Source organism: Ictalurus punctatus, chromosome 22 (genome assembly GCF_001660625.3).
Source record: "Ictalurus punctatus breed USDA103 chromosome 22, Coco_2.0, whole genome shotgun sequence".
NCBI lineage: Eukaryota > Metazoa > Chordata > Actinopteri > Siluriformes > Ictaluridae > Ictalurus > Ictalurus punctatus.
The window spans coordinates 18,789,007-18,806,296 of NC_030437.2; the positions used below are offsets into that span (position 1 = coordinate 18,789,007).

Sequence of the window (17,290 nt, forward strand, 5' to 3'; positions counted from 1 at the left end):
AGAGACAGACACAGAGAGAGACAGAATTGTCGTTTTTCCAATTAAAAACTTGAAAATGTCCATCTTAATAAACAAACATGAAACAGTACAGAAGTCAAGCTCGCGCACCTCCCAAACCCAGGCTTAACCCCGGTGTCACGTGGTGTTCGGGGTGTTCACGGGGGTCCATTATGGGCGGAGACGCGTTTCCGTTTCACCGGTGCGCCGCCGCGCGCGCCTTTGTTTCTCTCGCGGTGATTTAATGTGCTGAGGCGAAGAGGAGGTGCTGCGGGGCGGGCGCTCGCGGATCAGTGTGCGCGTGTTCCTTCGTCTGCGTATATGTGTGTGTGCGTGCGTGTGTGCGCGCGCGCGCGTTATCCCCTCCCTCAGAGCGAGCGCGAGCTACGGAGAGCAGAGACGGAGCAGAGTAAACGGCAGTCAGTGTGAACGGACTCTCCGCTTTTGTTGTTGTTGTTGTTGTTGCAGAGATCGGAGCGCGTGCGGTTACATTTTTTTTTTGCTGTTCTGCGCGAGGATGAGGACAACGAGCGCGTGAGTGAACTAAACCCACGGGGACTCGCACGCGCACCGCTACGATTACGGAACGGATCTGCTCGCGAGAGGGAACTCCAGCTTTGGATCGTGTGTGAGTGTGTGTGTGTGTGAGAGAGAGAGAGAGAGAGAGAGAGAGAGTGGATGAGGCTTCGCTTTAACGGAGCGGCAGAGCGACAACACGGTGAGTTTCTGTGTCCAGCGCGAGCCTGATGCGTTTTTGCGTTGTTATTGTTTTTTTTCTTGGGTAAATGCGTAAGTGCGATATCATCAATCCTGCAACATGTTGGTCTGAATTTTAGGATATGGGGTCAATGTGTGTGTGTGTGTTTTTTTTGTTTTTGTTTTTTGTATTAAGTTGAAGTTGGGAACATCGCAGTGCGGGCTCGCGCGCATCCAAAACGCACCAGGAAAGAAAGGAATATTTAAAAAAAAATCAGAAACATCGGTGTTTGTGTTGCGCGTGCATGCGTTATTTTGGTGCGTTAGGAAATACAGAACTGTTTAAAATGCAAGCTTATATTTATATGTCTGTGTTTTTACCTTTGTTGCACAGGAGCTGCACCGATTTATACTATACGCTGGATCAATATTGGTTATTATTTTGTTTTTAGATTTCATTTCTAGGATCATTTCCTAAAGCTGGGTTCTTTTCCGAACGATTTTGATGTCACTGGCAATCCAAACGAGTTTCTAGCGTTTCTGTCACTAATGAGATGTAAGGAGTGTTTCTTGTACTTCTAATTCAGCTTAAACATTCTGCATAAACGGGGTGATGTTTACTATCTCTGGCAACCTGACGCATACAGAAGGTTTCTGTCACTGATGGGGTGCCTATAGCTTAAGCTATCTTTTTATGTTGAATGATTTTTTGCTTAGAACTGTATGCTTTTTGTTTCCACTGGCAACCTAAAGCTTACAATGGGGTCCATGTAGGTGCAATGTTTTTAGTTTGGACTACTAAACCTGATCTACTCATATTCCATGCCTCTGGCAACCTCAAACACATCAATGGCTTCATATAGTAGGATTCTGTCATTGCTTACATGTAAACATGAGCCATAGTTTATTTCTAAATTATTTTAACGATTAGTCTTGACAGATGATGTCATGCTGTCTCAAACTGGGTCTCCCTACTGGATGATATTTAAAACCACTGGCAACCTAAAGCAATACAACATTTTTAATAGTCGATATAGTTACTAATTTTTAAAAGATTTAGCAGGGCTTATTGCAGTCTCTTAAGGGTGTTAATTCTGATAACTGGCAACCTGAACTACGTAGATTTCTGTCATTAAGTAGGCTATAAATGTGTTATAGCTTAAGGTACATTTTATGTTATGTTTTGCGTGCTGCTTACAATGTGTTCCCTCTTCAGACAGACGTTTAATACAACTGGCAACCTAAATCTTACAAACTCTTGTGTTAATATTTCTAAAACAGAAAATGTTTGCATGGCCTCTTTGGAGTTATATTTGATACCACTGGCAACATAAACTGTGTAGGTTTCTGTCACTGGTTAAATATAGAGGAACACATTTTAAAAATAAAAATAAAAATTGTTTCTAAGTGAGATTTAAGTAGTAATTTTCACATGATGCTTGTTATTGCCTCAGGCTGATTTTTTTTAACACTGGAAACTTAAATCATACAAAAGTTTTAATAGTTCTGCTAAAAGTTGTTTCAAAAAGATCTCAGAAAATGCATTAAGAATGCATATTGTCTTCTGGGTGTTATTTCATATCACTGGCAACCTCGGCTGTGGGTTTGCATCACTGGTTTAATATAGCTTAACACACACACATACATAAACGCTTACACAGAAAGTCATGCGTATTCATTTTTACTTGGTGCATAAATACAGTTTATTTATGTTTATAGATGATATTTGACATCGCTGGCAACCTAAAGCGTACAAAAAGATTTATATCTTCTTTTTTTTTTAAATGGCTGATTAGATGTAACAACAAAGCTTATAAGGTTTCAGGAGGCGTAGTGCTTTGACTAGTGATTTCGTGACACTTAATGCATGGTTTCCGGGTGTAATTTGATATCACTGGCAACCTAAAGCTTAAAGAGCGTTTAATATGGGGATTGTGTCACTGGTTAGAAGATATATTATTATATGAGCCTTCTGGGGGTTTTTTTTCCTGACAAAGCTTTCTAAGAAGATTTTACATCTCAGTAGGATGATTTTTTTGACACTGCTGGCAACCCACCGCTGGCACTGAAAACGCTTGTTAAGAACTTCTTGAAGAAATCATTTGTAGTAAAAGAAAGTTTATGGAGGAATGAACGAGAGGGAGCTATTGAGTGTGTGTGTGTGTGTGTGTGTGTGTGTGTGTGTGTGTGTGTGTGTGTGTGTGAAGACGCTACGAGTGGAAGGAAGGTGGTGTGTTTCCTCCTCACATGAAGAAGTTTTATTGTCAAGAAGAGATAGTCTATTGTTTCGTAATATTTACGATCTGCGCTCAGAAATCCGGCCATGTCCCGAACGGCATCGCTGTGCCCTTGCTAGGGTTCGGCGAGAAGCGAGTGTGTGAGTTTGAACGAAGGGATGTGAGGTCGTCCAGCGTGAAAGCTTTAAATTCAGCTGGCAGGGTGCAGCTCAGCAAGGGGTTCACACACATACACATTCACCCACTCTCTTTCACACACACACACACACACACACACACACACACACTCTCGAACCCCCAGCCAGTCCAGATGTTCAGCTCATCCATTCAGAGTCAATGTGTCTCCTGCAGCCTCGATCTTCTTATTGTCGCACCACAATGGACTCGCATCCTGCCTAAGCTTCATCCACATGGGATAAATATAAATGACACGGGCGGAGGAATGGGCATCCAGGAAATCCGGGAATCTCCGTCCATTCCGTTTTTCACTGCCCGCTTCCTGTCTGGATCTTTGACTCAAATTAAAGATGACATACTCGCTTCGCTTCTCTTTTCTTCTCGCCCACCAAACAGCCAAATTGAGAGCTGGAGTCGGACTAAACGCGCTAATTATCTTATTAACCCCCCATTCCTTTTTTTTCAGTTTCCTCGCTATTAAATTTGTCTTCAGGTCTTTTTCCGGAACAAGGCATGAACTTAAGGATTCCGGATGGAATATTCACACCACTGGCAACCTAAAACATAAATCAAAAAGCGAATAAAAAACTTATTAAGATGGTGGGCCTTAAAATACCTGGCAACCCTGGCGACCTAAAAAAAAAAAGAAGGAAAAAAACGAATCAAACGCTTATTAAAAAGGTGGGATAATTAAAAATACCTGGCAACCATGTCTGTATTGTAATATTATAATGATACGATCGTAAAATTATTTTTAAAAATGTACGCAAAATACAGTACGTTTGATGCTGTTACAGCGGAATAATCGACACCAAGGTGGCGTGATGTCATGAAGTGAGGCGGAGTTTTACGTTCGTAATCGTATCGTACGCCAACGAAAAACATTACGTATAAACGTTGCGGGACGTCCACGAAACGTGTTATAGCAGCTGCAGACGTTCGTTCCGCTCGGACGTTGTATCGGCGCGGCGAGAGATTCAGACGGAAGAATTCGTAAGAAACGCCGCTAGCCGTTAAACCTCTCGAATGTGCTCGCATGCGAAAGAACGTCACGTATTGTAGAGCAGGCCTTTCTTTCCAGCAAGATCGGTGTGGTTATGGAAAAAAATTATACATACACACTTACACACACACACTTTCTAGGTTTTTAAAAGTAAAATACAAAGCGCTAATTCGATGTGAAAGCGTCACGGCGTTTTTGTTTTCTGCGATGTCGATCGCGATCGCTAATCCGTCCGGTGTGCGTTGGCGCGTGAAAGGCTGGTTTGAGCGAGTTATTGAATTACTGCGCTGGAACAGATGTTCCTCTCTCAGCTCTCATTGTGATTAGCGTCGTGTTTATGTGTGTGCGCGCGTGTCTGTGTGTGTGTGTGTGTGTGTGTGTGTGTGAATGAAAGACTGCTCAGAAGTTACTCAGCAACTGTTTGCGCTAAGTCACAAACCTTTAGCGGCTCACTAACCCTCTGTGTGTGTGTGTGTGTGTGTGTGTGTGTGATGTTCAGGAGAGGATACAAATCAGCTGGTGGCTCGGATGCTGTGTGTGTGTGTGTGTGTGTGTGTGTGTGTGTGTGTGTGTTTCCTCATCATCATATTATGTTGCGGCGTCCCTGCTGCATTACGCTACCGTGCCTGCAGCTAGCCTGCCGCTCTCAACACTTCTAGCTTCATCCCTCATTAGGCTTTCTGCTTTTTCTTCCTTCCCTCGGAGCGCTGCGTTCCCTCGCTCTCTCTTTACCTCCGACAGATCTGTTCCTTTCCATTTCCCTCTCTCTCTTTCTTGCTGTGTGTGTGTGTGTCTAAGCTTCCCTCCGGAGCAGAAAAGAAGTGCGTTAGCATCTGTATGTGAAGAGTTTAAAAGCCTTTTTCACCAAACAGAAGCATGTTAATGTGCACAGAATCAGGGTGTGCTAATTATTTAGCGTGTTATCTTATCTGGCAGAGCGCTAATGGACCCGAAGTCGGTTTAGCCACCAGGAGAACGTTAGCGTGACTTCTGGTCCAGCGCAAGGATGATTTTTAGCATAAAGATTAGCATAAATATGTTGTGTGTTTCACGAAGTGTTCGCGTAGCTGCCGTCGCAGTGCATCGTTCAGCAGTCGTTTAGCAAACCGGAGCGTGTGTTAGCATATCTGGAGGAACATGTTAGCGTGTTAATACACAGAAGTGTTTTGGCGTTTGGACTTATCCGAGTCCGGTTTGGATTTAGGACGTTTTAACGTATTTGTGTTAATCGTACAATAGAAGCGTGTTAGCATTTCTGAGGAAACGTGTTAGCGTAGCATTTCTGAGGAAACGTGTTAGCGTTCCTGAGGAAACCTGTTAGCATGTCTGAGGAACTGTGTTAGAATTTCTAATGAAGTGTGTTAGCATTTCTAATGAAGTGTGTTAGCATTTCTAATGAAGTGTGTTAGCATTTCTAATGAAGTGTGTTAGCATTTCTGAGGAAGCGTGTTAGCATGTCTGAGGAAGTGTGTTAGCATTTCTGATGAAGTGTGTTAGCGTTCCTGAGGAAACCTGTTAGCATGTCTGAGGAAGTGTGTTAGCATTCCTGAGGAAACGTGTTAGCATGTCTGAGGTAGTGTGTTAGCATTTCTAATGAAGTGTGTTAGCATTTCTAATGAAGTGTGTTAGCATTTCTGAGGAAGCGTGTTAGCATGTCTGAGGAAGTGTGTTAGCATTTCTAATGAAGTGTGTTAGCATTTCTGAGGAAGCGTGTTAGCATGTCTGAGGAAGTGTGTTAGCATTTCTAATGAAGTGTGTTAGCATTTCTGAGGAAGCGTGTTAGCATGTCTGAGGAAGTGTGTTAGCATTTCTAATGAAGTGTGTTAGCATTTCTGATGAAGTGTGTTAGCATTTCTGATGGTGTGTTAGCGTTCCTGAGGAAACGTGTTAGCATGTCTAAGGAAGTGTGTTAGCATTTTTGAGGAAACGTTTTAGCATTTGAGAGGAATATATTTTGGATGTAGGACTTGAATCGATTTTTTTAAAATGATCATTTTAATACTAGTACTGTTTAATAGAAGAGAAGTGTGTTCGCTGTCTGCACTAATCATACAGCTAACAGAAGTGTGTTAGCGAGTTAGCGTATCTGAGGCCGGTGTGGATTTCCGACTGTGATAAAGCCGTGATGTACGTGAGGTGGGCGTGGCTCTCGGTGGTAGTGACTGTGCGAGAGAGACGTGAAGAGCGAGGTAATCAGCTCTGAGCTGAGAGACATGATGATGATGATGATGATGATGAGGAGGAGGAGGACGATCAGTGGTGTATTCATGGTGCAGGCTGAAGTCCTCACTCAGCACGAGCTGACCTTCACTCCGCTCAACACACTGGCAGCCTTCCAACTCTCTCTCTATCTCTCTCTCTCTATCTCTCTCTCTCGCTCTACTTCTGCCTGTCCGACTCCCTTTCCTTCATTCTGACTTTATGGCTCTTTCACGCTACCTGTCTCTCTTTTTCATTCAGTCTCTCTATATCGCTCTCTCTTTTTGTCTACCTGTCTGTCTCATTCTATTTCTGTCTGTTTCTACTTCTACCTGTCTGTCTCTATTTCTGTCTAACTGTATCTCTAGTTCTGTATCTATCTCTCTTTCATTCTGTCTTTCATTCTCTCTCTTAACTCCAACCATTTGTCTTCCTCTCGTTCTGTCTCACTCTCGCTTTCATTCTGTCTTTCATTCTAACTCCACTTGACTGTCTTCCTCTCGTTCTGTCTCACTCTTGCTTTCATTTTGTCTCTCTTCCTAACTCAACCTGTCTGTCTCTCATTCTGTCTCACTCTCTCATTCTGTCTCTCTTTCTAACTGTACCTGTCTGTCTCTCTCTTTCATTCTGTCTTTATTTCTAACTCTACCTGTCTGTCTCTCTCTCATTCTGTCTCACTCACTCTTCCAATATGTCTCACTCTCTCTTTCATTCTGTCTCTCTTTCTAACTCCACCTGTCTCTCTCTCTTTCATTCTGTCTCTCTTTCTAACTCTACCTGTCTGTCTGTCTCTCATTCTGTCTCACTCTCTCTTTCATTCTCTCTCACTCTCTCTTTCATTCTGTCTCTCTTTCTAACTCCACCTGTCTGCCTCGCGCTTTCATTCTGTCTTTCTTTCTAACGCTGCCTGTCTGTCTCTCTCTCATTCTGCCTCACTCTCTTTCATTCTATCTCTCTTTCTAACTCTACCTGTCTGTCTCTCTGTTTCATTCTGTCTGTCTATCTAACTCTTAACTAACTTGATATCTCTGCCTCACTCTAATGTCCACTCTCTCTCTCGCTCTCTGTATCTGTCTGTCTCTACCTGTCTGTCTTTTTCTTTCTCTTACTTCTCTTCTCTGATATCGTCTCGCTTTCTACCTTTCTATCGCTCTCTCTCTCTCTCTCTGTCTTGCTCTCTCATTCCTTTCTCTCTCAGTATCTTTTCATCTTTCTCCCTTTCACATCTATTTCTTTGTCTCCATCTCTCACTCACACTCTATATTTCTCTTTTTCTATATCTCTTCTACGCTTTCTTTCTCTCTCTTTTCAGTTCAGTATGGATCAAGTCAAGGTTTTTTTTCAGCATAACTAACAAAAGTACGTTTCTTTTGCCAACCTCGTCTTTACAGATCGGGAATGTGAAATAAAAAAAGGAATACTACTACTAATAAAAATCATGTTTTTTAACATTATTTTCTCTTATGCTTGTTTTTGTCGTTGTCTCGCGCTTTCTCTCCATCAGCAGCGGGTGGATGGATCAGGGGAAGCTCTGTGGATGGAGTCTGTGTGATGTTTAGATAAGGGATGGGGGAAGTGTTTTAAAAGTAAATAAAGGCTATAGTGTGTGTGTGTGTGTGTGTGTGTGTGTGTGTGTGTGTGTGTGTATGCGTGTGTGTGTCTGGATCAAGAGGAAGGACCGGGCTCATTTAACCCTCCCCCAGTGGTGCATATGCACATGTGGCAGAATGTGGCGCCTGTGTGTGTGTGTGTGTGTGTGTGTGTGTGTGTGTTTGTGTGTGTTTGTGTGCGTACTCGTGTGCACAGCTGTGAGCCAGAGATGAACACATATCAACACATATCTGTGAAAGTGTGACAGCACCGTCCCTTCCGTTAGCTTGCACACACTACGTGAAGCCTCACACACACACACACACACACACACACACACACACACACCACACACACACACCCCCGAGCTCTTCAGTATCTTATCAGTCTGCCGATACAGGACCCGTAGCAATCCGTCTCACACTCGAGATCCTCTCCATCGCCTCTTTTTCAGCGTGCGCTGATAAACGCATTTAATTAGCATATTAAAAACCAGCTAATGTCAGGACTTAGAGATACTCAGTGCTCTCCGACTCAAAGAACACAGCAATCACACTTGGATGTGGACCAGAACAGTCGGCGTCTAGGTCCGAATGGTCTTGGTCCGACTTTGTTGTAGTGACAAAGTGATTCGACTGAATCAACTCTGAATCTGTATCAACTAAAGGAAGTCTACTGCAGTGGGAAATTGATTTGACTCTGATTTGACTCTGAATCAAATCTGAATCGAATGCAGAAGTTTATTGCAGTAAGAAAGTGATTTGTCTCTGAATCGACTCTGAATCTGAATCAACTGCAGGAAGCCTATTGCAGTGAGAAAGTGATTTGACTCTGAATCAAATCTAAATCTGAACCGACCAAAGGAAGTCTATTGCAGTGAGAAAGTGATCTGACTCTGAATTGACCCTGAATTAAATCTGAATCGACTGAAGGAAGCCTCTTTGCAGTTAGAAAGCGATTTGGTTCTGAATCAACTCTGAATCGACTGAAGGAAGTCTACTGCAGTGAGAAAGTGGTCTGATTCTGAATCGACTATGAATCAACTCTGAATCTGAATCGACTGAAGGAGGTCTACTGCAGTGGGAAAGTGTTCTGACTCTGAACCGACTCTGAATCAAATCTGAATCAACTGCAGAAGTTTATTGCAGTGAGAAAGTGATTTGACTCTGAATCAAATCTGAATCAGGTGCAGGAAGTGAACCAAACATGCTGTGTATTTGGGTTGCAGCATTTATATTAGAGGTTAAACTGAGCCAAAGGACAGAGCTGTAGTGCTGCAGAAATGCTGTGTATTCTGGAGATTTGGAATGATAATAAACAAACAAACAAACAAACACTGGATTTGATATATGAAGCGTTTTAAATGAGCTATTTCTATAATTATCTATTAATTTAAAATTTTTAATCGTTTTACACACAATAAAGGACTTAATATAAATGTCCAGCGGTCTCCGGCTCGGGTTTGTTACATGTTTAAAAACGAGAAGACGATAAAATCCACTTGACTTGACCTTCAGAATTGAAATTGATTGACAGGAGAGCTACATGGAAATATCAGTTCTCGGTATCGACCTCCGCTAGCGTCTGATGTAGCGCGCCATGCTGAGGTTTGGATTACCGACTCGGCGGACTGATCTCGCTGTGTGTTGGCTTGCGTGTGGAGTCGTGTGTGTGAGTGTGTGTGTTTGCATCGGCCCGTGCTTATTGATGATGAATTCCGGGGCTAAAACGTTGGCAGTGTGTGCGTCTGCTTTAATCAGCCATCTGCTCTGTCAGCCCGAGGCTGTGCTAATAAGCATTTCTCTCCAAAGCAGTGCATGTGCTTTGTATGTGTTTGTATATATACGCGAGAGTACGAGTGTGTGCGTGTGTGATTTTGTTTACCCGAGTGTACTTGCAGGGCTCGTTTTGTTGAAACGAGGTCGTCTTTTTTGATTGGATCTGTTTGGAAGTTCTCCTCACGTCTGCAGGTAAAAAAAAAAACCTGGACCGCATTAAACTTCTCGTGTAGTCTGGAGATGTGTGTTTACGGAAATTCACTCGTTTCCTCGATCTGAGTTTGGGCCTTATTTCTTCATCTTTCCAGCGAGCGAGCGAGCGAGCGAACAAGTGAGCGAGTTAACCGGCTTAAGTTTAGTTATCTAAATAATATGCTTACAGATTAACAGCTTATTTTATTTCTTACGTTATTTTATAAAGTCTTACAAACTACCAGGAGGCTAATTAGCTATGTAGCTGTTTATGCTTAGCTACTTCAGTCGCAATCTTTTACTGTAATCCTGGCCAGCTATCTACATTTAGTATCTTACCTTCATGCTAGCTATTTATTTATTTCATTTATTCATGTGTTCAACTTATCTGGCACTTTAATCACCCTTTAAAGTTAGATTTCATACCGTTATCTTCAAGCTAGCTCTGTTTAGTACAGGTATGTTCAAGCTAGCTATATTTAGTACCTTATCTCATGTCACTATTTGCTAGTCATACATATATTTAGCTAATAAACCCAATGGAAACCCCTTATTATAAAGTTACCTTATCATATTTCAATATAAGCTAGTCATCCTAATGTTTAGCTAACATACACCGACAGCAACCCCTCACTGTAATGCTAGCCAGGTAACACTATTTAGTACCTTATTTTAACCTAGCTGTATTTAGTACTGTTATCTATATCTAGCTATATTTCATTTCTTATAATCAAGCTAGCAATATTTAGTATCTCACGTTCCATCTAGCTATAATTAGTACCTTAGCTAGTCATCCTTATGTTTAGCTAACATACACCAACAGCAGCCCCTCATTATAAAGTCAGTCAGGTAACTATATTTATTCACTCATTTTAAGCTAGCTATATTTAGTACGGCTATTTTAAGCTAGCCATATGTAGTACTGTTATCTTCAGTCTAGCTGTATGTAGTCTCTTATCAACAAACTAGCAATATTTAGTATCTTACGTTCAATCTAGCTATATTCAGTACCTTATCTCGTCGCTATTTGCGACTAGCCTCGGAAACCGCACGCTATCATGTCAGTTTAGTTACGCCGCTGTTTGCTAGACAGCAAACGTGAGCTAGCTAACTACTGTGGCCAACAGTTCAGCTAGCAAGGCTCTTATACAGACAGAGTAAAGGCAAAGTGATAGTGAAAATTACACCGTGATTTTATACTTTACACTAACGGTTTGTCATCATCTTGTGGAAACTTGTCGAAACACTCAGTAAGAGTGCATTTCCATGGAATGTAGCAGGTGTGTGTAGGACACGTTATTATTTATTTTTTTGCTGATGATATCATATCGCTCCTTTCAAAATGTTCACTGGAGCAGAAAATGCTAGGAACAAACAAAAGAACAGCACTTAGATGGAAACTTCTTTCTCTCTCTCTGTCTGTCTCTCTCTCTCTGAAACGACTGAAATCCACAGAACTTTTCATTTTCATCTCACTGAGATGTCACGTGCCAGATCCTCCGTGTTTCTTTTCGAAATAAAACACACTAATCACCGCCGAGATTAGCTGTATAGTTACAACCCACTAGTTAATGTAATGTAGGGCTAGCTGGAGACATTTATGTTAGCTAGCTAACTAGCTTTTAGGGTTTTTTGTTTTGTTTTTATACACAGCTAGGTGGCGCTGCACACAGGCTCGATCGCAAGGGAACAACTTTTGATACCTCGATTTTTTGCGCATAAATTTGTATATAAATTGCTTTGGCTAACCTTTCCAGTGTGCTAGCTAGCTTGTTAAGGTTTGCTAGAAATGGTAGGTGATGCAGAAGCAAAACTTTATGGTTGTACCGTGGCTAATCTTTCTCAGCGATTTCTCAGCGTTTAAGGATGCGAGAATTTCTTTGTTTTACTTTATTTATGGTCAAACTTTTTTTTTTTTTTAAATGGTTATACAGTATACGTAGCATACGGACGAGCGCTAGCTGTGCTGTGCTGAGTATCGTTCGTGGTAACTAGCTAGCTAACTCAGTTACCTCAGTCTACGTGACGTCGCTCCACATAGACATATTTATATTTTCCTGAAATAAGGAATTAACAAGTTTTTATTGTGAACCGAGCTGTCCGTGTTATACGAATGCTAGCTGTGCTTGGCGTCACTGAAATGCTAAGAGGAATACGGGAAGAGGAGAGAGGCAGGGAGGGGGTGCAGCAAGCTCTGTACTCTGTGTTCTATAAATAAATAAATTGTAAAAACAATAAAAAATTCCCACGAAGCGGTCGTAACATCCCGTAACAGACTGGGCCAATTTTGTGGACGAAGGTTGCCAGATAGTGAAATATACTTCCGCCGGCGGTTCACGAACGCCTCTGGAGGCCGAGGTTGTTCAACTTTATTGTTCTTCCCTCGACTCATTTCTCCGAGGTCGAAAAGAGTGTGTAGTCATGTAGTGGGAGCAAACCGCTCGGACTTTCCACGAGCGTGTGTGTGTGTGTGTGTGTGTGTGTGTGGCAAGAGGAGGGACTTATCTGTTTTTCCCCCTGAGTCCATGGTTTGTTTGTTTTAATGGCCGCCTTTTTTGGTATTGTGCCCTTTTAAAGAACGGCTTCCCGTGTGGCTACGCGGCTAACGGGAGGAAAGGATGGAAACACACACACACACACACACACACACACACACACACACACAGAGCCAAAAACACACACCCTAAAAGTGCACGTCCTTCAGGGCACTCGAAGGAGGAAGAAAGTAAGAAAGGGGGATGGTGGTGTGTGTGTGTGTGGGGGGGGGGGGGGGTGTTGGTTTGGGATGGGGGGCACTTCTTTCGAGAATACACTAATGCACCTTATCCTGTCCATAAAACAACCCCCCGCCCCACCACAAAACCCCACCCACAGTTATGGACCACGAGTGGGTGGAGTTTAATTCTGTCCTCAGGCGTTTCCTGTTGCTTTAGCTGATGTTCTAGATGCAGGAACAGCAGGCAGACCCACTGGCAGGACTGTTACATGTGTGTGTGTGTGTGTGTGTGTGTGTGTGTGTGTACCCCTTCCCCACCCGTGACCTTTGACCTGTACACCTCCAGCTGAGTCACTCACACACTACCACAGTAGGTCTTTCAGAAAGAAGGAAAAATAGAGAGAAAAGTGTTGACATGACTTTCTAATGTGTGTGTGTGTGTGTGTGTGTGTGTGTGTGTGTGTGTGTGTGTGTGTGTGGAAGCTGCCAGAGGGGAGTAAAGGGAAAAGTGTCAGAAAAACAGTGTGTGACTGGGAGAGAAAGAAAGGAGGGAGCAAAAAAATTGTCAGAAACGGGGACACACAGTGGAAAACAAACCCGAAAAGGTAGAGAGACGTAGAGGAAGAGAGAAAACGAGTGAGTCAGGGGAGAGGGCATGAAATGGAGAGAGAGATGAAAAGAGATGGAAGGACAGGAAAAGAAAAGAAGGGGACAGACAAGGAAAGAGAGGGAGAGGACAGACGTGATGAGAAAAACAGATGGAGGCGTTGAAAGGAAGACAGAACGAGGGAGTGAGAAAGAAAGGGACGAAAAGGGACTGAAAAAAGGAGAGGTGGCGTGTTGAAAAGCGAGACAGAGAAATAGATGGGGAGATAAAGATAAATCGGATGAGAGACAGAGAGAGAGTAGAGGGACAGCAGGAGAAAGGAAAGTGGGAAGAAACATGAGAGAGAGGGATGAGAGAGAGAGAGAAGGAGAAACAGAAAGACGTGATTAAAAAAGCCTAGATAGAGAAGGACAAAGAGAAACAGACAGCAAGAGAGGGAAAGGAAAGAGGGAAGAATACGAGAAAGAGTTAGAGTGAGAGAGGTACTGAGAGGGAGAGAGAGAGAGAGGGAAAGGAAGGAGGGAAGAATACGAGAAAGAGTCAGAGTGAGAGAGGTACACAGAGGGAGAGAGAGAGAGAGAGAGGGGGAAAGGAAAGAGGGAAGAATACGAGAAAGAGTCAGAGTGAGAGAGGTACACAGAGGGAGAGAGAGAGAGAGAGAGGGGGAAAGGAAAGAGGGAAGAATACGAGAAAGAGTCAGAGTGAGAGAGGTACACAGAGGGAGAGAGAGAGAGAGGGAAAGGAAAGAGGGAAGAATATGAGAAACAGTCAGAGTGAGAGAGGTACACAGAGGGGGGGAGAGAGAGAGAGAGAGAGAGGGAAAGGAAAGAGGGAAGAATACGAGAAAGAGTCAGAGTGAGAGAGGTACACAGAGGGAGAGAGAGGTGGAAAGGAAAGGGGGGAAGGAGGAAGAAGAAGAAGAATTACGGAATAAGAGGTAGAGGCGTCGATAAGGACAGAGAGAAACGGATTGAGAGAGAAAGAAAGAGGGAAGAATAAAAGAAAATGAGATGAAGGACTAGAATAGAAGAGAGAGAGAGGGAGAGAGAGGGCGAGAGAGCATGTTTAAACTCTGGAGCTGTAATCCCGGATAAAACCACCAGCGATCAAAACATGCCATCAGTCTCTCTCTCTCTCCCTCTCCTCCCTCCTCCCTTCTTTTCCTCGGCATAATAGAGTCGTCTCTACGTGCTGCCCGAGCTCAACCTCTCTCTCTCTCTCTCTCTCTCTCTCTCTCTCTCTCTCTCTCTCCACATTGGCAGTGTCCATATGGAACAGTTTATCTAGGAGCCGCAGTTTTTGTGCCCATTAAAGCCGAGTTGCTTTAGGAAAGAAAGAGACACTTGGAGCAGAAAGGAAGAGAAAAAAACGATGAAAACCTCTTTATTATGATCGAGCAGAACCACGGCAGCTCGGCCGACACTCAACCTCTTGCTCTGTGTGTGTGTGTGTGTGTGTGTGTGTGTGTGTGTGTGGTTCACCCACAGATGTTCTTGATTTAGAGCAGCACACGTGGATGGAGAAGATAAACACACCGTTGAGACTTACGCACTGTACTTCTGCTTTACTAGCGCTAAGCGTTACTGTTCGGCGGTTATCGTTACAGTTAAAGACGTAAACATCGTTCCAAACATTTATTTATTTTTTTTTAAATCTCTTCGTAAACATTTCCTAAAGCGTACGTTTGAGACGTATCGATTCTTAAATCTCCTGTCAACTTATCATTTCCTTCTCTAAGATTAGCTTCGTAGCATTAGCCGCGATTCGAGAGATTTCCCTCAGAAGGGTTTTTGAAGTGGGCGGAGCTATGTGGGTGACATCGGCAAACGTCGTGTAGGAATCGGAATTAGCAGCGAGCCGTGGCGTCAGAGCTGGAGCTGGGTTTTTTTTTTCTTTAATGAAAATGACCGTTAGCTACGTCCTCAGACCGCTAACTCACCGTGCCGCTAATTTGTTTAGCTGCCGTGTAATGTTTGTGGCTTATTTCAGAAGCTGGTTGACCCAACCCCCAAAAAAGTGAGGGAGCGGTTACAGAGTAGAGTCTGCGAAGCGGTCAACAGTGGCTCACACGATTAGCAGAAGTGTTAGCATCAAACACGATTATTGGTGCTACTCCGCTGTTTCCTTGAGCGGGGCTGTGGAAAAAGCAGGCATGCTAACAGACACACAGCTGAAATGAAGAGTGTGTGTTGGGGGAGGAGGGGATTGGGGGAAGGGTGGAGAAGAGAGAGATAGAGAGAGAGAGCGAGAGAGAGAGAGAGCTCACCTCAGTACCTCAGTCTTAAGAAGAAAATCAATAAATCACATTAGCATAGAAAGAGATGGCGCGGAGGAGAGCTAATGGATGTGTAGGAGACGTGTAGAAGTGTGTGTGTGTGTGTGCGTGTGTGTGTGGCACCCTCCCACCTGAGGGAGCTTTTATTTTATTAATAACTATACAATACAATTTTGTATGTGTGTGTGTGTGTGTGTGTGTGTGTGTGTTTCTTTTGTTCAAACATGATGCAATTGAAATATGGCAATGGTTGTGGTTCGTTTATTTCAGTGTGTGTGTGTGTGTGTGTGTGTGTGTGTGTGTGTGTGTTTTGGAATTATCGATGATGCTGCACAGGTGATCTTTGTCAACTCATAAAGTCTATGATCTCTCTCTCTTTCTCTCTCTCTCTCTCTCTCTCTCTCTCTCTCTCTCGCTCTCTCTCTCCCCCATCTCACTTTTTCTTTTTTGGCTTTCTTTCCCTCACTTCCTTTCCCCCTCTACCTTCTACCTCTTCTCCCTCTCTTTTTTCCCTATCGTTTTCCTCCCCCAATCTCTTTATCCCCTCATCTTTCTCTCATGTCTTTTCCCGTCCTTCTTTCTCTCCATCTCTCTTCCTTCCCTATTATTTCGTCGTTCTCTCTTTCTCTCTCTCTTTCTCTCTCTCTCTCTCAGTAGTTCTCTATCCTCCCTCTTTTCCATCTGTCTCTCTCTCTCTCTCATCCTTCCACGCTTTCTTCCATCTCCTTGCTTCCTCTGTCTTCTTTTCTTCTCTCCTTTATATCTCACTTTCTTTTTTTTTTCCACCCTTCGCATTCCTTTTTTTTCCTCATCATCTCAGTTTATTTATCCCTTCTTCATTCGCACCTCCTTTTCGGTCCGGATGGAGAGAAGGTTCTGAGAGCCTCCGGGCTGTCTGGAAAGACGGTGGTGGAGAGAGCTGCTAAACACATTAGGAGAGAGAGAGATGGAGTGAAAATGAGAGGGGGAAAAACAGAGCTCAGCTCTTCTGTCCTTTCTGCTTTTTCTGCCTTTTCTGCGGGTGTGCGTGTGTGTGTGTGTGTGTGTGTGTGTGTGTGTGTGTGTGTGAGTGAGTGAGTGAGAGAGAGAGAGACTCACACACACACACAAACTATAACTCAGTGTTAACCTTTCTCAATATGGCGGCTCCTCACAGAAGCTCAATTAGCGGTTGATGCTAAGTATATTTAGATTTTAATCATAGTAATACGGATCCTTTTCTTAGTCATGTGTCGGCACATCTGAGGTAAATGTTGATATGAACGACAGTTTTAGATCATTTCCACCTTCAGTCTGCATTTGCATAAGTTCATACAAAACATTTATAACAGATAGAACGATCGCTAGCTAAACCGTTAGCCTAATTTCCAGTCAGAGAACAGCGAGGACCGGAATCTTTTCGATCTTCATTCGTACGCACTATAATGTTTGTGAGAGCGCAGAATCCTAACGTTAACATAACATTTCTCAGTAAGTAGCTTAGGAATCCAGCGAAGTCCGGTTAGCGGCCGACGCTAAGTCTAATCACGTAGTAATTGTAGTTATATAGAGTGGTTTTTTCAGCGATTTAGCGACACATCTGAGGGAGATGTCGATATAAATGACATTTCTGTCTCACTTCAGTCACTCTGCTTTTATATTGTCAGAAAAAAAAGAGACTTAACAGCTAACAGCTAATAGCTAATCGCAAACTCGCTTCCAGGTTAAGGTTCTGGCAACCATGTTGTCTAGTTGCTTAGCAACAAGGTTCACATGAGCTTAACCGTTTGAAACTAGCAAGAACTCAACACTACTGTACAAAATGTCCGAATTTTATCTTATTG

At 43.1% G+C, this 17,290-nt stretch overlaps 1 protein-coding gene across 3 annotated transcripts in view; it reads left to right on the forward strand.

Annotated features, from left to right (window-relative positions):
* The first annotated feature begins 324 nt into the window (after positions 1-324).
* Positions 325-17,290, forward strand: part of sema4c (sema domain, immunoglobulin domain (Ig), transmembrane domain (TM) and short cytoplasmic domain, (semaphorin) 4C) — an 82,444-nt gene continuing 65,478 nt past the window's right edge. For all 3 annotated transcript variants that reach the window (XM_053674327.1, XM_053674329.1, XM_053674328.1), the window contains exon 1: positions 325-715. The gene's annotated coding sequence lies outside the window, so the exon portion shown is untranslated. The remainder of the gene's footprint in view (positions 716-17,290) is intronic.